General features: G+C 38.0%; 1 protein-coding gene across 10 annotated transcripts in view; it reads right to left on the bottom strand.

Moving 5' to 3' along the window:
• Nucleotides 1–12,717, bottom strand: part of CDK14 (cyclin dependent kinase 14) — a 327,735-nt gene that overhangs the window by 206,347 nt on the left and 108,671 nt on the right. The gene's annotated exons all lie outside the window — the stretch shown is intronic.

Here is a 12,717-nt window from a genome sequence, read left to right as displayed (position 1 = left end):
GAAAGTCGCAAACCCATTATCCACAGGCATATACTCTTACAGGTTATTTAGTTTGACCTCCTCAATAGAAGGAGCAATTTTCAAGCTCATAAATTTTTACTGAGCATATTTTTAGAAAGACATCTATCCTCTTGCAACAAGCCAGGCATAAAAGTGCCCTGTCCATGTTTGGTAGAATGGGAAGTCCATCTAATCCCACAGCTAATCTAATACCTTGACCAAAGCCTGTTTAATCAGACTTTGAATAGAGAATATGCATTGCTCCAAAATCTTTTCTTTGGCATTTATACAGATATGTGCTTATTTGTGCAAGGAAGGCTGAGAGACAGTGGCATACAGACACACATCAATACCTATCACTTGAATTTTACTTGTGAACTGCTGCTACAAGCCTTAGTTTCTCCACTGACAAGCAAAATAATTCATTTTTGATTATGCAAATAGTCCTCTGCTTTGTGAATAGGGCCTCAAGTGATTCAGATGTTAATTTTGCTAGAAGTCTTGATGCAAAGCCAGCATTTCAACCATGTCAGTTTTATAACCAAGACTTTCTGACAAACACAGAATTGCAAATTGAAAAATATCTTGTAGGATCACAAGTACATTGAGATAAAGTAACCTGGAAAAGTGTGAAAGTTCTTAACAAGATTTTGTTAATGGGTCTACGACCTGCTGGGTTTGCATTAAGTTACACGTCCCTTCAGTAACTGACAGTTTCCTAATGGCAGCAACGTGGCACTGCTATGCTGTGAAAAGCCAAACCAAAATAACAAAAGAGAGATTTTATCTTGTCCGGCGTTTAATGTGCCAAACGTTCAGGGTTTGTGTTTTCATGTTTTTTAATAAAACCCTCCCACAATCCAGTGCATGTTCTTATGAAAACATTCTTGTATTAAAAACATTTTTAGACTCCACAGCACACAAAAGAGCAAGTGTAGCGCTCCTGGATTCCAAAGACAGAGGGAAAGAAAGTGAGTGTGTGAGTGCTTTACCTTGCTGTTTGAGGGTGAAATGTGTAAGAAGTACTGTAGATCATTTTGTCTCTAGTTATAAAAGTTCAGAAATATTTGGACCGCGTAAAAGGTGGTCCATTTTAACTGCATCCAAACTATAACTTCAACATTGACCTAATGATTTTTCCTTTTACTTTGAAAGTGCAATTTATTTATTTTTTCAGACTGTTGTTATCAAAGTAACTTGGGTTACTTTGTCCTCTCAAATTTTAGGAGATATGAGGGAAGGGAGTATGTTTCCAGATGGAAGCCAGCCATACCAGCCCTGTTATCACCCTGTCTGTGCAACCAGCGTGGAGGTACACCATTCCTGCCACCCTTGTGACCTTCTTGATTGTTTCTGCTCAGGGAAAAAACAATTGATAAATGAGACTAAATAAAGCCCAAGGATATTTAATTACCTGACCTGTACAGCTAAGATGGGCTTTACAAACCTAACTCCCGGTTTAAATCTAATAGACAGTTTAATAGATGGAAAAGGGTGTTAGGAACCTTCCCTGGGAGGTTCTGAGCAAAAAAAAAAGCTACATGCATAAAGTTATCTCACATTGACAGTGCAAGTTTTGAGCATCTTTTCAAGGCAAAATCCACATCAGCTCTATTCATATTAACCCCTTCCTAACATCCCAAAGTAACAGGCAAAGAAAACTTGTCAGTACCACTTCTGCATCAATTAATGCAACTCTGAACCAAGCTCCACCAAAGAAGGACAAACAAGCTGTATCAGATCAGAACTGATACAAGTTCAGCTAATATATCCTCATTTACAAGGCTTCCTCCATTCATTTTATTCTCATTTCTATTTTCACTTAGCTCCAGCTAAATCTGCTGGCAGCTGAGAAGCTGTTGAAGTTTGTGCCAAGTGGACCAGACCTTAAAAATTCACAAACTACACAGTTACAGATTCCACAGCTGTAGACTATATCCCACACTGATAACTTCTAGACACCACTATCATGGCTTGTATTTTAATAAATGGGTCAGAGGTGGAAGGTCATGATATCCTATTACCAGTCTCTGAACCATCCAGATCCCCTTTATCTCAGAAAAAAAATGTGATAAATTATCAGCTTCTTGTTTTAATATTGCTTATTCAGGAGGAACATTCCCAAGTAAAATAATGTGGATATTCATTTTCATTGCTTTGAAGACGACAGTGAAGGTCAATTTCTAATTTGTAATACTGCTCTCTTCATATTGATTATAAAGCCTGAAAGCAGTAACTCCACCCTTGCTGCAAGTATAGATCCCTTTATGAAGCACGTATTTCAACTCCATATAATTCCTGAATGATAAATCTCCCACAAGAACAACAACTGGAAAATGGAACTAAGATGTTTGCAACACAGTCTTCAGTTTATGGGAAAATACAAGGGAGGAAAAAGACCAGTGCTATCTCCCTAAGGCAGGGCCTGACCCAGCCACCTGAGCCTACAGCATCTAGCAACAGCATCTGGGGGAAAAAAAAAGAGAAGCCTTTGAAAAACGAGGAAAACAAAAACAAGGTAGAAAAAGACTTTTTTCTGTCCTGTATAACTTCAATTTGCTAACATTTCTCTATTGTTTTGATTATAATTGATGTTTTTCTTCCCATAAGAAAGGCGTTAGTGTATGTTTTTTATTCGCTATAGTGGCTGCTGTTGTATCTTGTGACAGTACAAAGATCCAGGCTACTGAAAATATTTCCAAAGTATTTCAAAGTTTATAAACAATTCATGATTACAGTCTTAAGCAAAGTATGGTGATCTAAATGGAATATTTTACCTTACTGGAATCATTTACTTCCCTGAATATATGACGTTTAAGGAAAAATTGAGTAATTATCAGAAAATAAGGGAATAAAAGGCAGCAATGCAAAAATACTGCAGCAGTTTTATCCTCTCTCTTTCAGGCTTCCTGTCTTCTCAGTTAGCAAGCTTCTTCTGAAGGCATGACCCCATCATTTAATAATAAGTATCCTTCACCCTTCGATAGCGAGTGATTTATATAGATATTAAGACAAAATAGTATCTTACGTCTTGAAAGGGACTGATAATGGTGCTTAATTTTAGCAGCTGTTTATAAAGAAGTTAGAAATTTGCAATAAACTACTTAGGTTTTTCTTAAAAGAAAAAACAAATAGTTATTGTGCTAAGGATGGAGACAAAAGCGTTGAAAAGAAAGGTACGACTGTTGATTCAGAAGTTCGTGTCTTCATTGTTAATCTCATGGCTAAAGAACCAGGACTGTTTCATAATTTCTGAATAAATTACTCATGTCAGAATAACAAGGATAATTCATTCACGAACTTCCTGTGACAAAAAAACAAACAAAACTGTTCTGATGATGACTTCATGAATGAAGACTGTGGTCAGTAGCCACTTGTCTTAAACACAACTTTCTGATGGAAATGGACGTCTTTCATTGGAAGCGTTTGTCTAGACTTGGATACACATCTAACTCACCTTAAACATTCAATGCATTGATCAAAACCAGCACACAGCTCTTCACAAAGGATTTGGTTGTTTGGTGAATGGTGTTAATCAGCTTACTATGTCAGCTCTTAAAGACATACAAGAGACACACATGCACGTATATGCACCCACATTCCTATCCATACATGTAGTGATGTATTTCTCCTGGGGGAGAGGTTTAACACACCAGGAAACTACACAACCTTCTCATATCCATATTTTTCATTTGCCCAAACTTGAAAACACTTCTGCTGAGATACAATAGGCACCTACTAGTTTAATATTCACAAATGACTAAGGAGAAAAATAAGACTAACTGCACCGGTTCGAATGCTGAATTGCCATCTTGCTCTGATACTTCTGAAATTCAGGACACGGCAGCAGAAAAATACACACAAAACACTCAAAGATCTTAACAAAGACAAACGTCTTGCACAGATTTAAAGTTACTTTAATCACAAGGCTAAACAGCACTGCTGCTGTGATTATTCCTTTCATAAAAAGTCAACAAAGGAAAAACAGGCTGAGGAACTGGCTACTTTTAGGAGACATTTCTTTGCCTCAACACCAGCTGGTATCACAGTCCTATTTCACTAGGTGACCGTGGAAGGTATTGGCACTTGGAAGGCATCTCCCTGAGGGTCTCTAACCAATTCAAGCAGGGATTTCATCACTTGCTATCATCTCCATTCACATTAACAACCAGCTAGTATTTGTATCCCCTGTTCAAATCACTCCAAGTCACAGGGTAAAAGCTAATACTCTGAGCAGGATTAACTTGTGCTCTACATTTTATGGTGGTATCGTATGCTATAAAAAGAGGGTAAATTTGCATATAACGTAAAAAGACCGACCCTCACCAACTTCCACTTAAACAAGAAAGCCATGAGGGCTGCACAAGGGTTCTGTGTGATTTACAGTTATGTGCTAGAGTTAGTTGTATATAAAGAAAGGATTGCCCCTCTCCATTTATCTGCCATGTTCTGTATTTGTCACCTTTTTCTACCCTTTCTGTCATATAAGAGAAGAAGACCAGGCAAATCTGTAAGGCAACAGTTCTGAATCATGCATAAAAATGGGAAGAGAAGAAATTGACTTTCTGTGCAGAAGAAACTTTTGCTCAAAGCAGAACACCCCAGCTGGGTCAAGGCAGAGAACCCTGAAGCTCAAGTGAAGCCAGCACTGCAGGCAGATGGCCTTTCTGAGGAGGGTTAGGCAGATATTCAATGGCATCCCTGAACCTTCTAGTGCTGGAATTAGCAGAAGAGCCCTTATCCATCATGTTCCACGTGAATACTGATGATGCACAGACATCTTCTTGAATGGAAGTAGGGCAGAGTCCAAAAGGTCTACCATTAAACTGACAACAGGCATTAGGAATCCAAATGGTGAAACTATGGTATCAAAAATAATAATCATCTTTCCTTAAAGTGTTAGCACGTTCTTTTCTTTCTTGAACTGTGCCCACGGAAAAAAGGCAGAAGAAGGTCACAGCTCATACTTCAAAAGTACAGAATGAAGATGCAACTGATACATCTGTACTCAGCCTCAGCAGGCTACAGCTAAAATATGGGGGGGACACACGACTACTCTGTGGCAGCTGGATAATTTGGAATTTTCATTTGCACTTTTCAGAAAAGCATGACAGTTTTCCCACATGATGGGATTTCATAAAAGAGTTTAAAATTTATATCATGATTCCCAAAGGGAAACATCATGATTTATATTGCATTTATGTAATTCCAACTCTCCTGAAGGATTCATAATTGTGAGACACTAACATGTTACAGGGTAAAAGAAAAAAAAAAAAAAAAAGGAAAAAAGGAAAGGTTACGTTCAGCCAATGAATAGCAAGGAACAAAGAAAGAAGTAGGACAGACTTATTCAATCTCTACCAATTCTGAGCACCCTACCGACAGTAGCCTTCATTCAGTACACCAGAAAGGTGTAAGGAACACAGCACAATTTGAACACGCTGAAATGCCATACAAAACAGCATCACTGTAACCACTCGCACTGTATCTGAATGGGACTGGCCAACTAACAGCTCTCCCACATTCGTCTGAGATGAGCAGAAGTTCACTTCACCTGTTTAAACCAGTCAGTCCAACTGCTTTTTAAGAAAACGAAATGAATATTATCAGGAAAAAAAAATAGCAGCAAGTCAGGGCTAGGGAGAACAGCAGGGAGGAAAGTGGAATCAAGATGAATGCTCTTGCTGCCTCATAGCCCCACATAGCAGAGGATCCAACATGTTTCTCTCACAACTAAGCAAATACACACAAACTCACATGCAGAAAAAAGCACAAATGAAGCATGGTAAAAAAATTGAGCTATTAAAAAACTGTCCAGTCATAAAAGCTCAAAAATTAAAGGTCACTTTTCTTTTATCAAGGTTCAGTAAGAAAGAATACATATCCACTTCCCTACAACACTGAAAGAGTATTTATTAATAAGTACTATCCAAAAGTCTTGGGAATTTTAAAATCTGACTCCATTCCCATGAGAAGGAACCCAGGAACATCCTTTTCCAAATGGACTGTCATTTTTGAAGCCCTGATCATCTTTATTTGGAAATCTTGTATTCCTATTTGATGCAGTACAAACTGTAGGTAAGGCTGCAGGATGTCCATAACACTCAGAGACCAGACAGAATAATTATAATTTCTGTAGTTTTTTTCCCTCTGAATACTTCTTGACCTTAAATATCCAGTGACAACGTGTCCCAGAGGTTTTTGGCTTGTGCATTTTATTTTTAACAACAAAGAAAATCAAAGCTGTTATGACTACAAGCTGCAATGGCTTTGCGGGGACTTTACAGCTAATTGAGCTCTAGCTATTTAGCCTGCAGTAGACACCAGCTTTGCCAACTCTGTAGGCAATGAAAAAGTTCCCTGAGCTACAGCCAAGCTACTGTCCTTTTTTTTTTTTTTTTTTTTTTACTTCAGAACTCCAAATCAATACAGCGTCTAGGGAGACCGAATTTATCCTCAGACTCTAAAAACAGAGATGCAAAAATCCCATCATAACTCATGTGACGTGAATGCTTAGAATAGTTACATCTCCGTAATCTTAAACATAATTTCATAAAGTTCCCTGAGGCTTGCTGAGCCAGACATAGATGAAGCTTTAAGGCATTTCAGTTACAGAAATTGAAATTTCTTGACTGGACTTCATGAAGGAAATCTGAAAGTCCTTCAAACTCCTATCACTCAAAAGGAAGCAGCTGTCAAGTTTACTTAATAAAAATAAATTAAAAGCAAAGAATTAGTACAGAGAAGAAAGAACAGGTTTTTTTGTTGTTGTTGTTTGTGTTTTTTTGGGGGTTGGGTTGTGTTTTTTTTATGAGGATGATCTAACAAAAAAAAATTTATTCTTTACTGGCAGACAAAAAACGGATTCCAATTCCAATACTCATGTCTACCTCCTAGCAGTAGCTTGACCAATGACCCCCTAAAAATACACAGATATTGTTTCACTGTGCCCTTGTCCTAAAGCATATAACCTTCCAGACCTACTCTCATACAATGAATGGCTTATCACCATCAGTCATCTAACTAGTGCCATGAGGTTACTTGTTGACTTAAATTTGTAAAGATTATTATGCTACATATCAGTCCAAAATCACTGAACTGGGATGTGTGCAATAACTCACCTACTGTTTTCAGGTAATATTTCAATATGAGGTCACAAGAATAAATGTCTACTGAGGAGAAATATAATTTTCTGGTGCACTTCCTTAAATGGCATGGGTACAGACCATGCTATTTCTCTTGGATAATCTAAAAACATGGATGCTTTACCTCACTTGCAGTATTGTTGCTACAAAGCAGTACTTACCATTGTGCACCTATGAGGAATACTGTGTAATAAATCTCACAGTCACTTACATTAACAAGTCTCTCTTGGCAAATTGCAGATCTTCCCTGTAATTTTCTCTTAGCAGTTACTCTGCATCAATTTTCTGCAGATAAAAGTTCTGTGAAGATTTATACCCTCCAGACAGCCAGCTTCAGATCAGGAGGCCTCAGAAAAGGTCCCAAATTCAGGAAGTCTGTCCGGTCTGGGGCATAAAGGGGGACTTGGATTTCTTTCTTGAAGACCCTTTAGGTTTTCATTTTTTGTTCAGGAGGGGGCTGTTTGGGGGGCCCCTTATAAGGGACGAGGGTCTTTTAGATCTTCTACTAAGAACGATAACTGTGCGCCTTTATTCTCTTTTCTAAGGATGAAGTGAGATTTCACATATAGCATGCAAAAATGTAGATTTGTATTTGTTCCAAAGAAAAACTTCATACTGTATACTTTCCAATTTAAAATTGTAACATGGCCACTGTTGAAACATTTGGCGTATGTCAACAATTCCCAAACAGGTTTACTGTGAAGAGGACAGGTAAAAAAAGGTGTAGAGCACAGAAGGGAAGACAGCAAGAAGATCTTCAGAGGGCTGGAGGCTTAACTCACATTTTGCTCTTGTATAAGAACGGCCCTCCTCAGCAGTGTTTCAGTACCAGCAGTGCAGCTGACTCCTGTCTCTTCCCTCGTACAACACAGAGGTAAGGGTGGAAGAGGCCTGAAACTCTGAAGATGTTTCGTGGCCAAGAATGAAGAATCTCCACACCTGCTCTACGCCAGCAATCAAATGCATTAAGTTTCCTCCCACACATAACAAACTTATTCAGTACACACACTGACCTTCTCTACAAAAATTTAAGAAATTTTTAAAGCAAATCCTGTGTTCTTTTTAATTGCATAATGCAAGACAGGTGGCTGCTCCCAAAGCATTTGTGTGCTAATTTTCACACTGCTATCCACATGTGGCATTAAGGTAACAGGCTTTGATACTGGATTAGATGGAAAATTATTATCTGGACAGCTGTCAAACCAAAGACATAGAGACAGTCTCCGACCCGAACACTTTTAAATGTAAAATACAAATAAATATTAATTAAAAGATGTAAACAAAAATAATAATAAAATGAGAAAAATAGACTAAAAGTTGCCTAATCAAGACATTTAAATAGCAAAGCACAAAAATGCCTTCAAAAGATACCTGTTTTACATGATGCTTCAAAACTTCATCCAGGCTTATCAGAAATAAAACATAACTACATATTACACCACTAGAATAGAGTTTTATTAATAACAGTAAAACAAATTAAGCAGAGCAAAGGAGCAACAATATTTTCGGGGGAGGGGGGAGGGAACAAAAATTAAAAAACAGCTTTCATGATTAGAATGAGGAACAAATAATTTTACTGCCCAAGTAACCTTACAAGCAATGTAGCAATAAAACCAAGGCATGTTTGTCTAAATACCTAAAAAGTCGACTCTTTGTCATACTGGCTAAAAAGAATGTTATTATTCAGAATTCAAAGATGATAACTATGGAATAGCAAATCAAGCTGCGTCCAGATTTATAACCTACCACACAGTTCAGTATTTAGCCTAAATGAAAGTATGATATTACAGGAAATTAAGGGAATGAAATATCTGAGATAAAGTTTAGGTCAGTGAACTTTTCTGCTGGCTGCAGTGGATTTAATCACATTTTAACTCTGCTACTGAGACATCTCTGAACAGCTGATAATGATAGCTACAGTAAAAGGTTAAACTAGTAATACAGCAAAAGAATACACTTAACACAGAAAACCAATCATTTGCTAATCTGTATTCAGTAGCATGAGAAAATAGTGTATAAATGATTTCCAGACTCCATACTGTCTCAAATATCACAGTTGCAACACATTTAGTATCCTTACTGTAATATACTGGTGTACAAACAGGAACTAAGCCTGCACCACGTCCAGAAAATAACATAGGTTATCTCAGTCATATACATACATCCAATCAGATGCCTTTGATTATTATCTTTTTCTTTTTAGTTTCAGGCTTTTCAAAAGTAAATTAGATTTCCCCAGACTGAGTTAAATTCAGAGTGAAACATTCTGTAAACTGCATGCCACTAAATGAAAGCCTATGTTGGTGCAACTGACTTAGACCAGGCTGAAGGAATGTTTAGCAAAGGCTGCCTCTGAATTTCATCCTACATATTCAAGAGAGCTGAGCGGCACTCACAGATAAGCCACATTTACCTCCTTTCATTCAAACTTTGATAAATGGTGGAAGATGCAAAACCACATCTGCTGAAAAAGCAGAATTACTTTATAAGCAGAAGCTTTCACTGAAGTTTCAGCTAAACCTCATCCAATCATCAAGGTTAATTATGATTTTTCTTATGCTGCTTTACTGTTGGTGGATTGAGGTTTTTTGTTTGTTTGTATGTTTTGGCTTTTCTTTTGTTTCTTTTACTTTTTATTGTATTTTTTTGTTGTTGTTTCAGCCAAGTTAGTGCCTTTTTCCACAGTCACATAATCCATATTTAAATTCTACATCTTCCCGTTTCTCTTAAATTGATCTTTTTTTCTATGTAGCTTTGGTTTTCTTTGAGCCTCATTCTGCTGCTGTCAGAAGAGTAACAATACGCTTCCCTCTGCACAGACAGCTACAAAATTCCCTCAGCATGACCACTGCTTAAGATTTCAGCCTGTAACTTTCCCCTAATTAACATCACAGAACACCCCCAATAGGAACACAGTGCAGGAATGCTATTTTCTCTCATTTCTTTACAGAAGGAGCCATGAGAAATGTTAAACAGTTAATTTACAGTTGTTCCAATTTACAAACAACCAGACTTCTGCCTGAATTTGCCTTGCACTAATGGAAAATTAGAAAATAAGGAATAAGTCAAAGTCAAAACCTGCCTGGCTCCTCCATTATGAAAGACTTTGGAAAGAAACGCCCTCCTACAGACCTCTGGCTCACGATACCACCCATACATGCATTTTTTTGATTAGGACAACACTACTACTCAGATAACCAAAATTAGAAGTTGATCTCATCTTCAGTGGTATTTACCCTTGTTCTAATTGTCCCAGTCTAAATTATAAGGCAGGAGGCCTCAGTCAGCCAACAGAGATCTGCTTAATACAGTGTCTCATTCTTACTGCTTTTCAGTCTCAAGCTTATCAGATAACTTCGAGAGCTTATAGAAGCATTTCCTTTCCATTTCCCACCTATGCTGTTAAGATCAGCCACTGCTGTGCTATAGAACACTGCACGTTTGAGATGGATTGGATGCTGCAGAGGGGAAAGCAACAGCTTCTTCAGGTCCTACTAGCTAAGCCCACAGCTGCAGCATTACTGTCAAATAATACAGGTCTGGCACCACCCCGTGAAAATTACCTTCTAAAAGTTACATTTGCAATTTACCATCAGTCTTCCTTGCTTTTCAGGCCCTAACATTTTCTTTGGACAAAATCAAAGTAAAGAAAAGCAAGAGCCAAAATAATCTAAATATAGATTTTTCCCCTTCTCACTTACATGTCAGGTATGTCTCACTTCTACATGATATATATACAACAGCTAGGACTGTATTTCTTCTAACAGCTCTCACAGATCCAAACGAAGTTCCACTACCCAGAAGACAGGAGTACTTTTACACACAACTAAAACACCAAAGAATCTACCTGTAACCTGATTTGACTCCTCCTAACCAAAAGTCTTCAAAAGTCCAGAAGAAACTCACATTAGCATAATAGTCTTTGTATCTAGTCCCAGCCTAGATGAATACTTAGAAATACAAAACATGCATATAGTCCTCTCAAAATCATTCAGATACTGCATACTTAAGAAAATATATATGAATTAATACCCTTATGAGCTTTGCTAGACAAGAGCTTTGTTTTATTAATACCAAGTACAAGAATTTTAACCAGCAATAACCATGGTGCTGAACTCACAGCTAAAAGGAAAACTTCTCCAAAGACAGTGTGAAAAATATTTTCATGCAAGTGGGCTTCTATAATTAAAAAAATCAACGAGAAATTTTCTATTCTTGCTCCTAAAGAATACTTATTTATACAGAGCTGATACAACAAAGTGTAAAGGAAAAAGCATTATTCTGTATTTGACAGTTATGTCGCTATGATCTTTCATCTAGACCAAGCTCACATTAAAAAACCTTTTAAGTGTCACTAAACAGGCACAAGAAAACTGTACATACTATTTTCTTATTAAGTCAGTACCCTGTAAACTAAAAACTGGAGAATAATAAACATATTTGAAACACAGGCTGGTATGCCTTGAACTCGGCATTGCAAATATTGAAAGCTGTGCTCATAACCCCTTACACACCTCGTTATCATGGCACAGCTGCAGAAACAGGCAACTCAGATAAAATGTATACCATTATGAATAAATGTGTCAGATCATTCAATAATTATGATTCAAACAAAGCAGCACACAAAAACTGACGAAATTCCTTTATATTTTGGCCACCCACGGTTTTTCTTCCATTGTGAAGAAACTGCCTTTAAAATGTAAAATGTAGCTAAATCTCAAGAAGGTAATCCACAGTATTTTACAAGCTTCTAACTTTGGGATGTCAGTCCCACTAAACCAAGATGTTTTCCCAGTCCAGTGCCAGGCTGGCTCACTGCACAAGCAGACGGGAACACTGCTGCTGGCGTGCAGACGGTGCGAAATGTGCCTGAGGGCAGGAGCAAGGGATAACAGGGCTGCAGCTGCTGGGACTTTGGCTGACATGCCCATGAAACCACACCCTTCACACACAGGATCAGCTCTTTGGACCCTATGGAAGCTGAGATTCTGGGATGTCACTGGCTCTTCCTGCTTTGGGAATGATGCTGAGACAGTCAACACTATTTTAAATGACATCTCAAAAGCCACAACAGTCTCAGCTCTTCAGTTCACTATCAATTTTAGCTGAGTTTGAGTCAGCTCTGTGATGGCAATTTATTTACTATTTCTCTACCAAAGCTCATTTTTAGTGTCATCCTACAGGGGAGGCTCACACAGAGAAGGCACACAGAACAATTTCTGCAAAGGAGCTTGAGACCTCCTGGCTCAGAGAAAGCAGCTGTCACCAGGGAGCATGAAAGAGGCTGACAAGGAAGGATAAAGGGAGCAGAGCAGAAAGCATGACAGACATCTCAGAGTGAGCTAGAGAAGAGTTATTCCCAAACCCATGGGGAAGGGAAAACAAACTAAAGCTAGTCCAAACGCTACACAGCTTTTATGATGGTTTTATTTTGTGTGCCCTGATCTTCTGATTGCGTTCATCAAGAAAAGCTTTTCTTCTCTTCATGCCGCAGGTATATGACAATTTACATCTACCTTCATTTTAAGGTGCTGCCCCCAGGCAAGAAGCACTACTTACACAGTTCCTTCAC

Source organism: Cygnus olor, chromosome 2 (assembly GCF_009769625.2).
Source record: "Cygnus olor isolate bCygOlo1 chromosome 2, bCygOlo1.pri.v2, whole genome shotgun sequence".
NCBI classification, from domain to species: Eukaryota; Metazoa; Chordata; class Aves; order Anseriformes; family Anatidae; genus Cygnus; species Cygnus olor.
The sequence above is the reverse complement of the archived record's forward strand: the minus strand, read 5'-3'. Positions and strand labels throughout refer to the sequence as shown.